Raw genomic sequence first — 12754 nt, 5'->3', positions numbered from 1 at the left:
GAGGAAGTGGTCGAGCGAGGGAACCATGAGTTACTAAAGCAGTTGAAACACTTGTCAAGAGGAAGAAGGCAGCTTATGTGAAGATGAGGCGTGATGGCTCAGTTGGGTCCCTTGAGAGTTACAAGTTAGCTAGGAAGGCTCTAAAGAGAGAGCTCAGAAGAGCCAAGCGAGGACATGAGAAGTCTTTGGCAGGTAAGATCAAGGATAACCCTAAAGCTTTCTATAGGTATGTCAGGAATAAAAGAATGACTAGGGTAAGAGTAGGGCCAGTCAAGGACATAGTGGGAAGTTGTGCGTGGAGTCCGAGGAGATAGGAGAGGTGCTAAATGAGTATTTTTCATCTGTATTCACACAGGAAAAAGACAAAGTTGTCGAGGAGAATACGGAGATACAGGCTACTAGACTAGAAGGGCTTGAGGTTCATAAGGAGGAGGTGTTAGCGATTCTGGAAAGTGTGAAAATAGATTAGTCCCCTGGGCCGGATGGGATTTATCCTAGGATTCTCTGGGAAGCTAGGGAGGAGATTGGTGAGTTTTGGCTTTGATCTTTAAGTCACCTTTGTCTACAGGAACAGTGCCAGAAGACTGAAGGATAGCAAATGTTGTCCCCTTGTTCAAGAAGGGTAGTAGAGATAACCTCGGTAACTATAGACCAGTGAGCCTTACTTCTGTTGTGGGAAAAGTCTTAAAGAACAAAGAAAAATTACAGCACAGGAACAGGCCCTTCGGACCTCCCAGCCTGCGTTGATCCAGATCATTTATCTAAACCTGCTGCCTATTTTCCAAGGATCTACTTCCCTCTGTTCCCCGCCCGTTCATATATCTGTCCAGATGCATCTTAAATGATGCTATCGTGCCCGCCTCTACCACCTCCGCTGGCAAAGCATTCCAGGCACCCACCACCCTCTGCGTAAACTTTCCACGCACATCTCCCTTAAACTTTCCTCCTTGGAAAGGTTTATAAGAAATAGGATATATAATCATCAGGAAAGGAATAATTTGATTAGAGATAGTTAACATGGTTTTGTGAAGGGTCGGTCATGCCTCACAAACCTCATTGAGTTCTTGGAGAAGGTGACCAAACAGGTGGATGGGGGTAAAGCAGTTGATGAGGTGTATATAGATTTCAGTAAAGCGTTTGATAAGGTTCCCCACGGTAGGCTATTGCAGAAAATACAGAGGCATGGGATTCAGGGTGATTTAGCAGTTTGGATCAGAAATTGGCTAGCTGGAAGAAGACAATGGGTTGATGGGAAATGTTCAGACTGGAGCCCAGTTACTAGTGGTGTACCACAAGGATCTGTTTTGGGGCCACTGAAAATACAGAGGCATGGGATTCAGGGTTATTTAGCAGGGGCTGGTTTAGCTCACCAGGCTAAATCGCTGGCTTTTAAAGCAGACCAAGCAGGCCAGCAGCACGGTTCGATTCCCGTACCAGCCTCTCCGGACAGGCGCCGGAATGTGGCGACTAGGGGCTTTTCACAGTAACTTAATTGAAGCCTACTCGTGACAATAAGCGATTTTCATTTTTCATTTCAGTTTGGATCAGAAATTGGCTAGCTGATACAGTAGAAGACACAGTTGATGGGAAATTTTCAGACTGGAGTCCAGTTACTAGTGGTGTATCACAGGATCTGTTTTGGGGTTGCTGCTGTTTGTCGTTTTTATAAATGACCTGGAGGAGCACGTAGAAGGCTGGGTGAGTAAATTTGCAGATGACACTAAAGTCGGTGGAGTTGTGGACAGTGCAGAAGGATGTTACAAGTTACAGAGGGACATAGATAAACTGCAGAGCTGGGCTAACAGGTGGCAAATGGAGTTTAATGCAGAAAAGTGTGAGGTGATTCATTTATGGAAGGAATAACAGGAAGACAGAGTAAGGGCTAATGGTAAGATTCTTGGTAGTGTGGACGAGTACAGAGATCTCGGTGTCCATGTCCATAGATCCCTGAAAGTTGCCACCCAGGTTGAGAGGGTTGTTAAGAAGGTGTACGGTGTGTTAGCTTTTATTGGTAGAGGAATTGAGTTTCGGAGCCATGAGGTCATGTTGCAGTTGTACAAAACTCTGGTGCGGCCGCATTTGGAGTATTGCGTGCAGTTCTGGTCGCCACATTATAGGAAGGATGTGGAAGCATTGGAAAGGGTACAGAAGAGATTTACAAGGATGTTGCCTGGTATGGAGGGAAGATCATATGAGGAAAGGCTGAAAGACTTGAGTCTGTTTTCGTTTGAGAGAAGAAGGTTAAGAGGTGATTTAATTGAGGCATACAAGATGATCAGATAGGGTGGACAGTGAGAGCGAGAGCCTTTTTCCTCGGATGGTGATGTCCAGCACAAGGGATAATAGCTTTAAATTGAGGGGAGATAGATATAGGACAGATGTCAGAGGTAGGTTCTTTACTCAGAGAGTAGTGAGGGTGTTGAATGCCCTGCCTGCAACAGTAGTGGACTCGCCAACACTAAACGCATTCAAATGGTCATTGGATAGGCATATGGACGATAAGGGAATAGCATAGAGGGACTTTAGAGGGATTTCACAGGACAGCGCAACATCGAGGGCCGAAGGGCCTGTACTGTTCTATGTTCCCCGGTGTGTAGACGAGTTCAAAGTCATATCGGCGGAGACGAAGAAGAATTCGCTGCAGCCAAGGTGTCATGTTATTTAAATTCTTTTGGATTGTGTGGACTAAATGCCTGTGGTCTGTTTCCACCATGAACTTAGGCAGGCCGTATGCATAGTCATGAAACTTAACTGTTCCTGTCAGGAGACCCAAGCACTCCTTTTTGATCTGGGCGTACCGTTGTTCGGGCGGAGTCATGGCCCTGGAGGCGTATGCCACTGGAGCCCAGGCCGAGGAGTCATCGTCTCGCTGGAGGAGCACCACCCCAATGCTGTCCTGACTTGCGTCTGTGGATATCTTGGTATCCTTGGTTGGGTCAAAGAATGCCAGTACTGGGCCTGTGGTGAGCTTCGCCTTCAGCTCAAGCCACTCCGCTTGATGTGCGGGAAGCCACTGGAACACTTGACTTTTTTACGAGATGCCGGAGGGCTGTGGTGTGGGATGCCATGTTGGGAATGAATATCCTGAGAAAATTCACCATCCCGAGGAAACGGAGGACTGCCTTTTTGTCCTCTGGGGTCTTCATTTGCTCCATTATGAGATGAAATACTTCGGAAGCTGATATGATACCAAAAGGCATGAGGTTGTAGCAAAACCTGCCGAACGAAGTGTTAAACGTGCACAGCTTCCGACTGGACTCGTCCAGCTGTATCTGCCAGAACCCATGGGAGGCGTCCAGCTTGGTAAATAATTTGGCATGAGCCATCTCAGGTTAACTCTTCACGCTTTGGGATCGGGTAGTGCTCGCGCATGATGTTGCGATTCAGGTCTTTGGGATCAATGCAAATGCGGAGTTCACCAGAGGGCTTCTTGACGCAGACCATGGAGCTGACCCAGTCTGTTGGTTCCGTGACCTTTGAGATGATACCCTGGTCTTGGAGCTCTCGTAGCTGCGTTTTCAGACGATCCTCGAAAGGAGCCGGCACCCGGAGCTGTGCATGGATGACTGGGATGGCATTGGGTTTGAGCAATATCTTGTAACGATATGGGAGCATGCCAATTCCATCAAACACATTGTGGTACTGCGTGAGAATATCATCTATCTCAGCCTGGAGATTTACATTGGGCGAGGCAGTCGCCGGTGTCGAGGACATGGCATGGACTCACTGGACCAGATTTAGGAGTTTGCATGCGCGAGCACCGAGCAGGGATGCCTTGTCAGGCCGGACGATCTCGAATCGTAACATCACTTTGATTGCCTTGTGAGATACACCTAGCTGACATGATCCACTGGCAGCTATGGCACTGCCATTGTAGTTAAGGAGCTGGCAGGCTGGCGGAAGAATACTCGGTTGGTCTCGGATGCTGTCGAGGTCCGACTGTGATATGAGGTATGCAGATGTGCCAGTGCCCAATGTGGTTAACCGTGATGACAGCACACCACTCGTCGTCAGGATCCACAGTGAGGATTGAAAGGCGGTTTGCAGGCACGGTGGAGGCCAACTCGCACGTGGTGATTATGCCCACCCGGTATGGAGACTTGAGGCAGTCAGCATAGGGGTCGGTGGGGATCTGAATCCAGCATGCCTTGTTGTACGCAGCGGACATGTCTGCGCTGCAGCTGGGAACGCTGGCTGTTGGTCGGTAGAGTGGACCGGCATAAGGCCGCGTAATGCCCAGGCTTGCCACGCTGTTGACATCGCCTCTTTAAATGGGCGGAGCCACAATTTGACAAAAATGACGCTGACGTCAGCGCGTTCTGTGTGCCATGCGCATGCACAGTGCAATCGGCTGACGTTTGCACATGTGCATCGGGGTGTTCGGCCTCGGCGTCCACCCAGTCGTGGCGCGCATGCGTAGGGACCCTAGAAAAGCACGCGGAACGGCCACTCTCCTCGATGCTCAGGCCTTGCATTTTTGCGATGGCCTGCACCCTTTCTGCCTCATGGGAGGCTAGTTTTGCATTTTCTGCCGCCCTGATGTGGGAGTAACGGTTCCTGGCATGCTCATGGACAACGCACGTTTCGATGGCGACGGAGAGGGTCAACTGTTTTCCACCACGTCACCAATGCAGCACATGGCTAGTGAGGGCTCAAAAATCACCCCCTTGGTTTAAGATACTGCATCACTTGCATATCACACCAAGTTTGAAACTCCCAATATGTCTAAAGTGCCTGGTGGTTGAGGATTATTATATACACTGCGTAAGCACCTGCATCAAGATTCAATCCTATTGGTCTGGTGTGGTTAAGGAGCTAGGAGAGGATGTTTGGCAGGGTCTTAGATTTTGATCCTAATTCTGGGTCTTCCAGATGGGACAATTATTGACACTAATAAAAGAAGGTTGTATAACACCCAAACATTTGGAGCTCGGAAAAATATCCTCCGCTCCTGGATCAGTTGAAAGTAAGTATCCTTTGATTCAAAACTAGCATAAAATAGTCATGGAGTGTATTCCTATGAAATTCCTGATGCCTGTGCTCTGTTCGAAGTCTGATAAGGGACCCCTATCCCAAATTTAAAGCCTCTATCCTGCCGGACCTACTCCTGCAAGGTTTCCCAAGAATCATATTGCAAGGTACAATTTCGCTCTACAGAAAGATGTGCATGCTGTATTATCCTATCATATTTATATGGCCTTGACTTCCGGTGATGGGATGTGCTGAGCGGACAGGTGAAAGGTGGCTCTCCTCATGTAATCTTGCTCAGGACCCATCGAGCACAACAAAGGGGAAAAAGACAGGCATAGCTATGGAACTGGGAGCATTCATGAAGCAGGTGCCGCCGGGGACCCATGGCGGTTCCTCCATCACGGTGAGGAAGAATTTCTGTTCTTTTCACCTGTGCACAACGTAGACACGTGGATTGACTTCTTTGCAGTGTGGAAAACAGTTTCCAGGGCAAAATACACCACGATAGTCATCTCCAACCACGCTCCAGTACATGGATATGAGGCTGGAGACTGGCCGTGCCCAATGCCCCATGTTACCTTTTGGCCATCAAGGTGGCCTGCCAGAAAATATCACAGGCCATAGGAGATTACACCACTAACAGCTGGAACGGGGAATCTCACCTTCCACGTTCTGGGAGGCACTAAAGGAGATGCTTAGGGGAGATTATAGCCTACAAGGCATGCAGGGACAGGGAAGAGAGGATGGCTAGGCAAGAACTGATCCACCCATTCAGCGTGTGCCTTTCAGCCCATCCCTTCCTGCTGGTCTTGCCCGAGCAGTCTTGACATAAAGCCGCAAGAGCAGTGCAGCAAAATATGAACAAATGTTGCATGAACAAACAAAGTTGCAAGCAAAGTGTAGTCATATCCAATCATGATTCACACTGATCTAATCAGCCACTGGTGATGCGATTGGGATTTCGAATGTGATGTCAGCCAGTTGGGCTTTTCGTGAGCATTCATAAGCTGCAAAGATGTTTCCCCAATATGGGGCAGTGGTTAACCTGACCCGCCATTGAAGTCGGAAAGGGAAGATTGCAACCTGCCTTTCCCAAGGCAAACAGCTGATTTTGGCCACGCGTCCACATACCCTGATGCTTGCAGCATCAGAAAACCCGGCCCAAAGTGTAATTTTTTGAACGTCAACATTCCTCACCTACAGTTCAAAAACCCCTTACCTTTTAAAAAAAAATACTTTCCAATTGGCGTTTATGTACAGATATGATTTAGGGCTGATTGTATGTGAATTAGAGTATGCACAATGCGATTCACTTCGGATATCGACTCAAACTCTAGAAAAATTGCTCATGTTTATTGGAATAACACCACATAATTCGTTGGTAAATAAATGAAAACGTTCTCTATCTCTCTTCCACATATAGGCCGCCTCACACAGTAGTCAAAACATATCAAAAGGATTTAAACCCCCTCAGATCCTTTGATCTGCAAGGCATCTATTCATTGATAGCTTTTAGTAACCTGTAATTGACAGCTTCCAAACAGCCAGATGTCTGGATTGATTATTTTAATTTCCCTTTATGCTTGAATGGATCTCAAAGTACCTTGCTGGGAAAATGGCCCTATCCTCCTCAAGAATACTCCCATAAATCACGAGATGACCCCCTCCCCCACCAAGACTCCCTGAACTCCTCTAAGCCCTCCCTCTGCGGAATTCCAAACTTCTCTGTGAACTCCTCCAAGCTCTCCTTCCAAAAAGAAGTCCTTCATTTCCAACCCAATAATAATAATACATCAAATTTGCAAGAGCCAAACCTTGACTGTCTCCCTCTCTGAAGCACTGTCTTCTGAATCCTCGCTACCTTACCTGACCAGGGAAAACAACAAAAATCAACTGTTCCACCGCCATAAACAACATCTTTGGCAAGAAGACTGGTAAACATGGGGATCAAAATAAAAAGCGTGGCAAAACATTAATCTTTACCACTTGCACCCAGCCTATCAATGATAGGAGGGAGGCTGACCCACTTCAAGAAAATCTGCCTTGACGCTGCCCATCAGGCTCATGAAATTTAATTTGTGGAGCCAGGCCAAATGTCGAGCCACCTGCACCCCTGGACACCTGAAGTGAGTAGTCGCCATACGAAATGGCGATCCTCCCAAGCCAGCTCCAGTCCCTGGCAGAGAGACCAAAAAGCACTTGTTCGTTTCCAAATTACATTTCTATCCCGAAAAAGCCACAAATCGCTTGAGCAGCCTCATTGTATCCCCCACCCTGGGATCTGAGTTAGAAATATCCAACAAACAGCAGTCAGCATACAGGGACATCCTATGCTTTCACCCCCCCCCCCCCCTTCTCCCCCAACTATTCCCCTTATGCTCTATTCCCCCCACTATTCCCCTATGCTCACCACACCCCCACGATCCCCCTCCACTTATCGGAGCTACTCAGCGCAATGACCAAGGGCTCTACTGCCAGTGCAAACAAAAGGGGGTGAGGGGCGAAACAATGCAACAGCCTGCTACCTTCCCTTATGCAGCTGAAAATACCGAGTTCACTTAATTCATACAAACACACTTGCCTTTGGTTCCTTATACAACAATTTGACCTGCACCACAAACTTAGGCCCAATCCCAAACCGTTCCAATACTGCAAACAAATAATTCCACTCTACTCAGACGAATGCATTCTCTGCATCCAGTGCCACCACCACATCCTACTCCCCTCTTTCTGATGGGGAGAACACCACATTTAACAAGCGGCGCACATTCGAGGACACTGCCTATTCTTTACAAGCCCCATCTGATCCTCCCCAACCACCTGTGGAAGGCACACCTCCAACCTAAGTGCCGACACTTTGATAAGAATATTGGCATCCATATTTAACAGGGATATCGGCCAATACAACCCACACCCAACCGGTGTCCTTATCCTTTTTTAACAACAGCGAAATATATGCCTGATTCTCATCTCCGGAAGTGCCTCCCGCCCCAGCTATCATTTCCTCAAACATACATAAATACATAGACACGGATTTCATATGAATCACACGGAGTGTAGTACTACTCAGTACAGAAGATGTGGGAAAAGATCAGCTCAGTCCATAAGAGGGTCAATCAGGAGTCTGGTAACAGTGGGGAAGAAGCTGTTGTTGAACCTGTTAGTGCATGTTCTCAGACTTTTGTGTCTCCTGCCCGATGGAAGAGGTTGGAAGAGAGAGAATAACCCCGAGTGGGATTATGTTGCCCGCTTACCCAAGGCAGCAGCAGGTGTAGAGAGTCAACAGATGGGAGGCGGGTTCACGTGATGGACTGGGCTATGTTCACGACTCTCTGAAGTTTCTTGCGGTCTTGGGCCGAGCGGTTGCCATACCAGGCTGCGATGCAGCCAGATAGGATGCTTTCTATGGTGCATCTATAAAAATTGCATCTATAAAAATTGCTAAGAGTGAATGTGGACATGTATCCTTATCTTTTGGAGGAAGCATAGGTCCCGCGTTCTTTCTTGGTTGTAGTGTCGACGTGGCTAGACCAGGACAGGAGGGGCTGGTTTAACTCACAAGGCTAAATCGCTGGCTTTTAAAGCAGACCAAGCAGGCCAGCAGCACGGTTCGATTCCCGTACCAGCCTCCCCGGACAGGCGCCGGAATGTGGCGACTAGGGGCTTTTCACAGTAACTTCATTGAAGCCTACTCGTGACAATAAGCAATTTTCATTTTTCATTTCATTTCAGATTGTTGGTGATATGCACAACTGGGAATTTGAAGCTGTCAACCATCTCCACCTCGGCACCATTGATGCAGACAGGGTGCACGATACTTCACTTCTTGAAGTCCATGACCAGATCCTTAGTCTGAAAATTAACTCTCTTACCCATCAGTAGCGCTCCTCCCCGAGCTATGCTATCAAAGCCAGAGGGAAACACCTAACTCACCCAACCCTTCTGAAGCCTAACCTTCACCTTCAAATGGGTGTCCTACAACAGCACAAGAGACTTGCCATATTTATTCTGGTTTTGTAATCTTTTCAGCAAAACGTGTTGTGCAATTCAACAAACTTGGAAGTGTTGCTTTGCGCCCTCCTGCCTTGACCAATGTGCCCTCATGGATGGGTCTGAAAAGCACCCACATTTAGAGAGTTAGTTATTGGAAAGTGTGAAAGTGAAGCTGTAGGTGACTGGCCCTCACTAGGTCGCTATGGCCGAAATCAGGATCACAAACTAAACTCTTTGCAAACTAAATTAAAAATATACACACACTGTTGGAAAACTTTCTTTACAAATCAAAAACGTGCACATACATGTAACAGTATAGAGGTATGGAATTTCCATTCAGAATTATTGTGCTTCAGGTTACTGCAACACCTTTTGAATCATTCCAATTGCTTATGCATTTCATTTCAAGACTGCCTTTACTGGAGCTGCTGAATCTTTGCGTAGGGTGCAGTGAAGGGTCAAAATCACATTAATACAGATAGTGTTCACAGTCAAAGAAAGATAGGCAATTGTGAAATGAAATGCATTATGGATGAGTGTGACTTAAATAATAGACAGTAATTTAAGCTCAAAAACAGGATTAAAAAACTGATTGTTGCACCTTATTGAAAATTACTGCAAGCGCTTCTCGGATGTATTTTCTCTGGGCTTCCACGAGCCCCAGGAACAGAACTTTATTTTATTTTCAAATGGCCTGAAAGGGGTTTAAATAGTTGGTTGCGATATCAGTGTTGGTTCTAACTTAATGTTGCTAGGGGCAAGTTAGTTAAATTCTACTCTTGTTCACCAATAAGAGTCGCATGCAGGAGTCAAGAAAATCATGGGCAATGTGACAACAGTGTGACTGGAGATTGTGTGTAAAGAAGATGTTAATTCACTACCTGTCTCTCCCTTCGATTAGCACAGACGTGAATGATCAAGCGGTTAACAGATTTGATCGGGTAGACTATCTCTGTCTCAAAAAAACAAACTGAGGAGAAAGTCTTCAGGTTAGAATTAGAAAATTAAGCAGCAAACCCCTTGAGAAAAAAAAACAATACCGTAGGTTTCTGACAGTGACTGAAAACCAGGTCCTATTACGTGCAGCTGGCATTGAAAAACCAATACATTACAACTGCATGATTTCCTTAAGTTTAGGCTTGAAACACTGAAACCTTAATTAGGTAAAGAACGATTTTTCAGTGACAATGTCAACACATGTTAGAACATGGACTTGGCCTCTAACTTTGAATATTACAATTTAATGACAATTTAATCAGTGCCAGTCCTGATACAATTGGATATGATACGTTTTGTTGCAATTTCAGTTCAAGAATAAATTTGTACTGTGCTGCTGCTGTTCACTGCTACTGAAATGAGAGGTGGATTCAGCATATATTAATGAAAATTAAGCTTTTAGGTTCATCAAAACATAGAGAAAAAAATAGGAGCAGAAGGCCATTCATTCTGATCATGGGTGATCAACCAACTCAATAGACTAATCCCCCTTCCACCCCCCCATTTCCTTTGATCCCCTTCACCCCAAGTGCTATATCTATATTCCAGTTTCTTTGTTTTAAATAGATAGGTCACATTTCTTCTGTTTCATAAAAGGAAGTAATCGAGTATTGGTGAACTTGTCAGTATTAATTACTGCACTTGGTTCAATGGGAGTCCTAAACTAGTAATTAAAAAAGTGCCATTCCTGCTCCAAAGTCAGAAGTTTGTGGGTTCACTTCAGAGAACAATATCTAGACCTACATTTCAATGCAGAACTGAAGTGGTGTTGAACATTTGAAGCAACTGTCTTTTGGAAGAGACTTTAAAACGGAGGCCATTTGTTCTCTTAGATTCTCTGTGTTGGTTCAGGGACATACGTTGGCCATGGAAGAGTCACTAAGGGACTTCTGGTTGCGCCTATGCCGAGGTAGGCCGCAAGTTTGGCAGCTCCCGCCAGGAAGGGACTTATTTTGAGGGGCCCCAACAGCAATTGTTCGACAGTTCCCAGTGTGGGAAGGTGACAGTACGGTTCCCCCGGCACTGTATGGATTGGACCAGGAATGGAGCGGTCAAGAAAGTGATTTTAGGGCAGCGAAAGTGCGAAGGAGGAGAAGCAAGATGGCGGCGAGTGGAAACCAAGCTGTGTGGGCACAATGGTCACAGGAGCAGCAGGAGTTCCTCAAACGCTGCTTTGTGGAGCTGAAGGCAGAAATACTAGCGCCAATGAAGGCGTCGATCGAGAAGCTCATGGAGACCCAGAAGGCCCAAGGGGGGGGGGGGGGGGGGGGGGGGGGGGGGGGGGGGGGGCGATCCGGGAGGTGCGGCAAAAAAGCCTCGGAGAACGAGGACGAGATCTTAGGCCTGGCGGTGACGGTGGAGGCGCTGCATAAGAAGTGGCAAGAAAAATTTGAGGACCTGGAGAATCTGGGTCTCCCTGAGGCAGTGGAGGGGTCTGATGCTAGGGCATATGTGGTCACGATGCTCAATTCGCTGATGGGCGCGGGAGCTTTCCCGGAGCCCCTGGAGCTGGATGGGGCTCATCAAGTCCGGGCAAGGAGACCCAAAGCCAACGAGCCGCCAAGGGCTGTAGTGGTGAGCTTCCACCGCTTCATGGACAGGGAGTGCGTCCTGAGGTGGGCCAAAAAAGAACAGAGCAGCAGGTGGGAGAATACGGAGATCCGAATCTACCAGGACTGGAGTGCGGAGGTGGCCAAGAAGACAGCTGGTTTCAATCGGGCTAAGGCGGTTCTCCATCGGAAGGGGGTGAAGTTCCTGATTGTGGGTCACATTTCAGGATCGACACCACTACTTTGAGACGCCAGATGAGGCGTGGACCTTTATTCAGTCTACAAAGTTGGACTCAAACGGAGGATTTGTCATGAGTGGGGTGCTTATGGGGTTTACTGTGTTTTGGGGATGTTCGGTCTTTGTTTGGTGCTGAGTGGGGTTGAGTGAGTGGATTTGATGTGAAGGCTGCGTGAGACTGTGGGCATCAGAGTTGGAGGGGTAGTGCCCTGCGGAGGAAGAGGGGGGTTGGAGGCCCGGGGAGTTGGAGTTAGGCCGCAAAAAGGGAGCTGTGCCAGAGGGGGCGGGGCCGGGGCCGGCTTGGTTGGAAAGAAGAAAGGGGTGGGGGAGAGCAGTGCTGGAGAGGAGCGCACACTGATTCCCAGGGGGAGGTGGAAGAGGATTTTCACACTGGGGGTTCATTGGAATGGCGGGAGAGGCCGAGGTCAGGAGTCAGCTGACTTACGGGAGTGCCATGGGGGGAGCAAAATGGCTAGATGAGGATCTAGCTGGGGGGAGAAACTGGGTTGCTGCTGCATTGGCCAAGGGGGAGCTGGAGGTAGGAGAGGGAGTCGGGGCGGGGGTCCGCCGCCTGGGGAATGGAGGGTGCGGGAGACGCGGGCACGGTGGGTTGGGCAGGTCTTTCACTCGGGGTTAGATGCGAAGAATAGAGGGGTGGCGATTCTGGTGGAGAAGCCAGTGTCGTTTGAGGTGCTGAACATCAATGCGGATAATGGAAGTCGGTATGTGATGGTGAGTGGTAGGTTGCAGGGGGTGCGGGTGGTGCTGGCACCATCTCGGACCACGCCCCGGCTGGGTGGAGCTGGAGCTGGGGGAGGGCCCATTGTGGCGCCTCGATGTGGGACTGTTGGCGGATGAGGAGGTGTGCAGGTGGATTCGGGGGTCCATCGAAAGATACTTAGAGGCCAATGACAATGGGGAGGCGCAGGTGGGGGTAGTCTGGGAGGCATTGAAGACGGTGGTTAGGGGAGTTCCATTTGGGCCCATAGGGAGGAGGGGGAGACTG

At 48.1% G+C, this 12754-nt stretch overlaps 1 protein-coding gene across 4 annotated transcripts in view; it reads right to left on the bottom strand.

The window, feature by feature from the left end:
- LOC119978852 (sodium- and chloride-dependent GABA transporter 1-like) overlaps positions 1-12754 on the bottom strand; it is a 224618-nt gene that overhangs the window by 90019 nt on the left and 121845 nt on the right. The window contains exon 2 of one of the 4 annotated variants that reach the window (XM_038820932.1): positions 9846-9934. The exons of the other annotated variants lie outside the window; for them this stretch is intronic. The gene's annotated coding sequence lies outside the window, so the exon portion shown is untranslated. The remainder of the gene's footprint in view (positions 1-9845; positions 9935-12754) is intronic. 4 annotated transcript variants of the gene reach the window in all.

The sequence above is a fragment of the Scyliorhinus canicula genome, chromosome 1 (assembly GCF_902713615.1).
Source record: "Scyliorhinus canicula chromosome 1, sScyCan1.1, whole genome shotgun sequence".
Taxonomy (NCBI): domain Eukaryota; kingdom Metazoa; phylum Chordata; class Chondrichthyes; order Carcharhiniformes; family Scyliorhinidae; genus Scyliorhinus; species Scyliorhinus canicula.
Note: the sequence above shows the minus strand (reverse complement) of the source record. Positions and strands in the feature narration are given on the sequence as shown.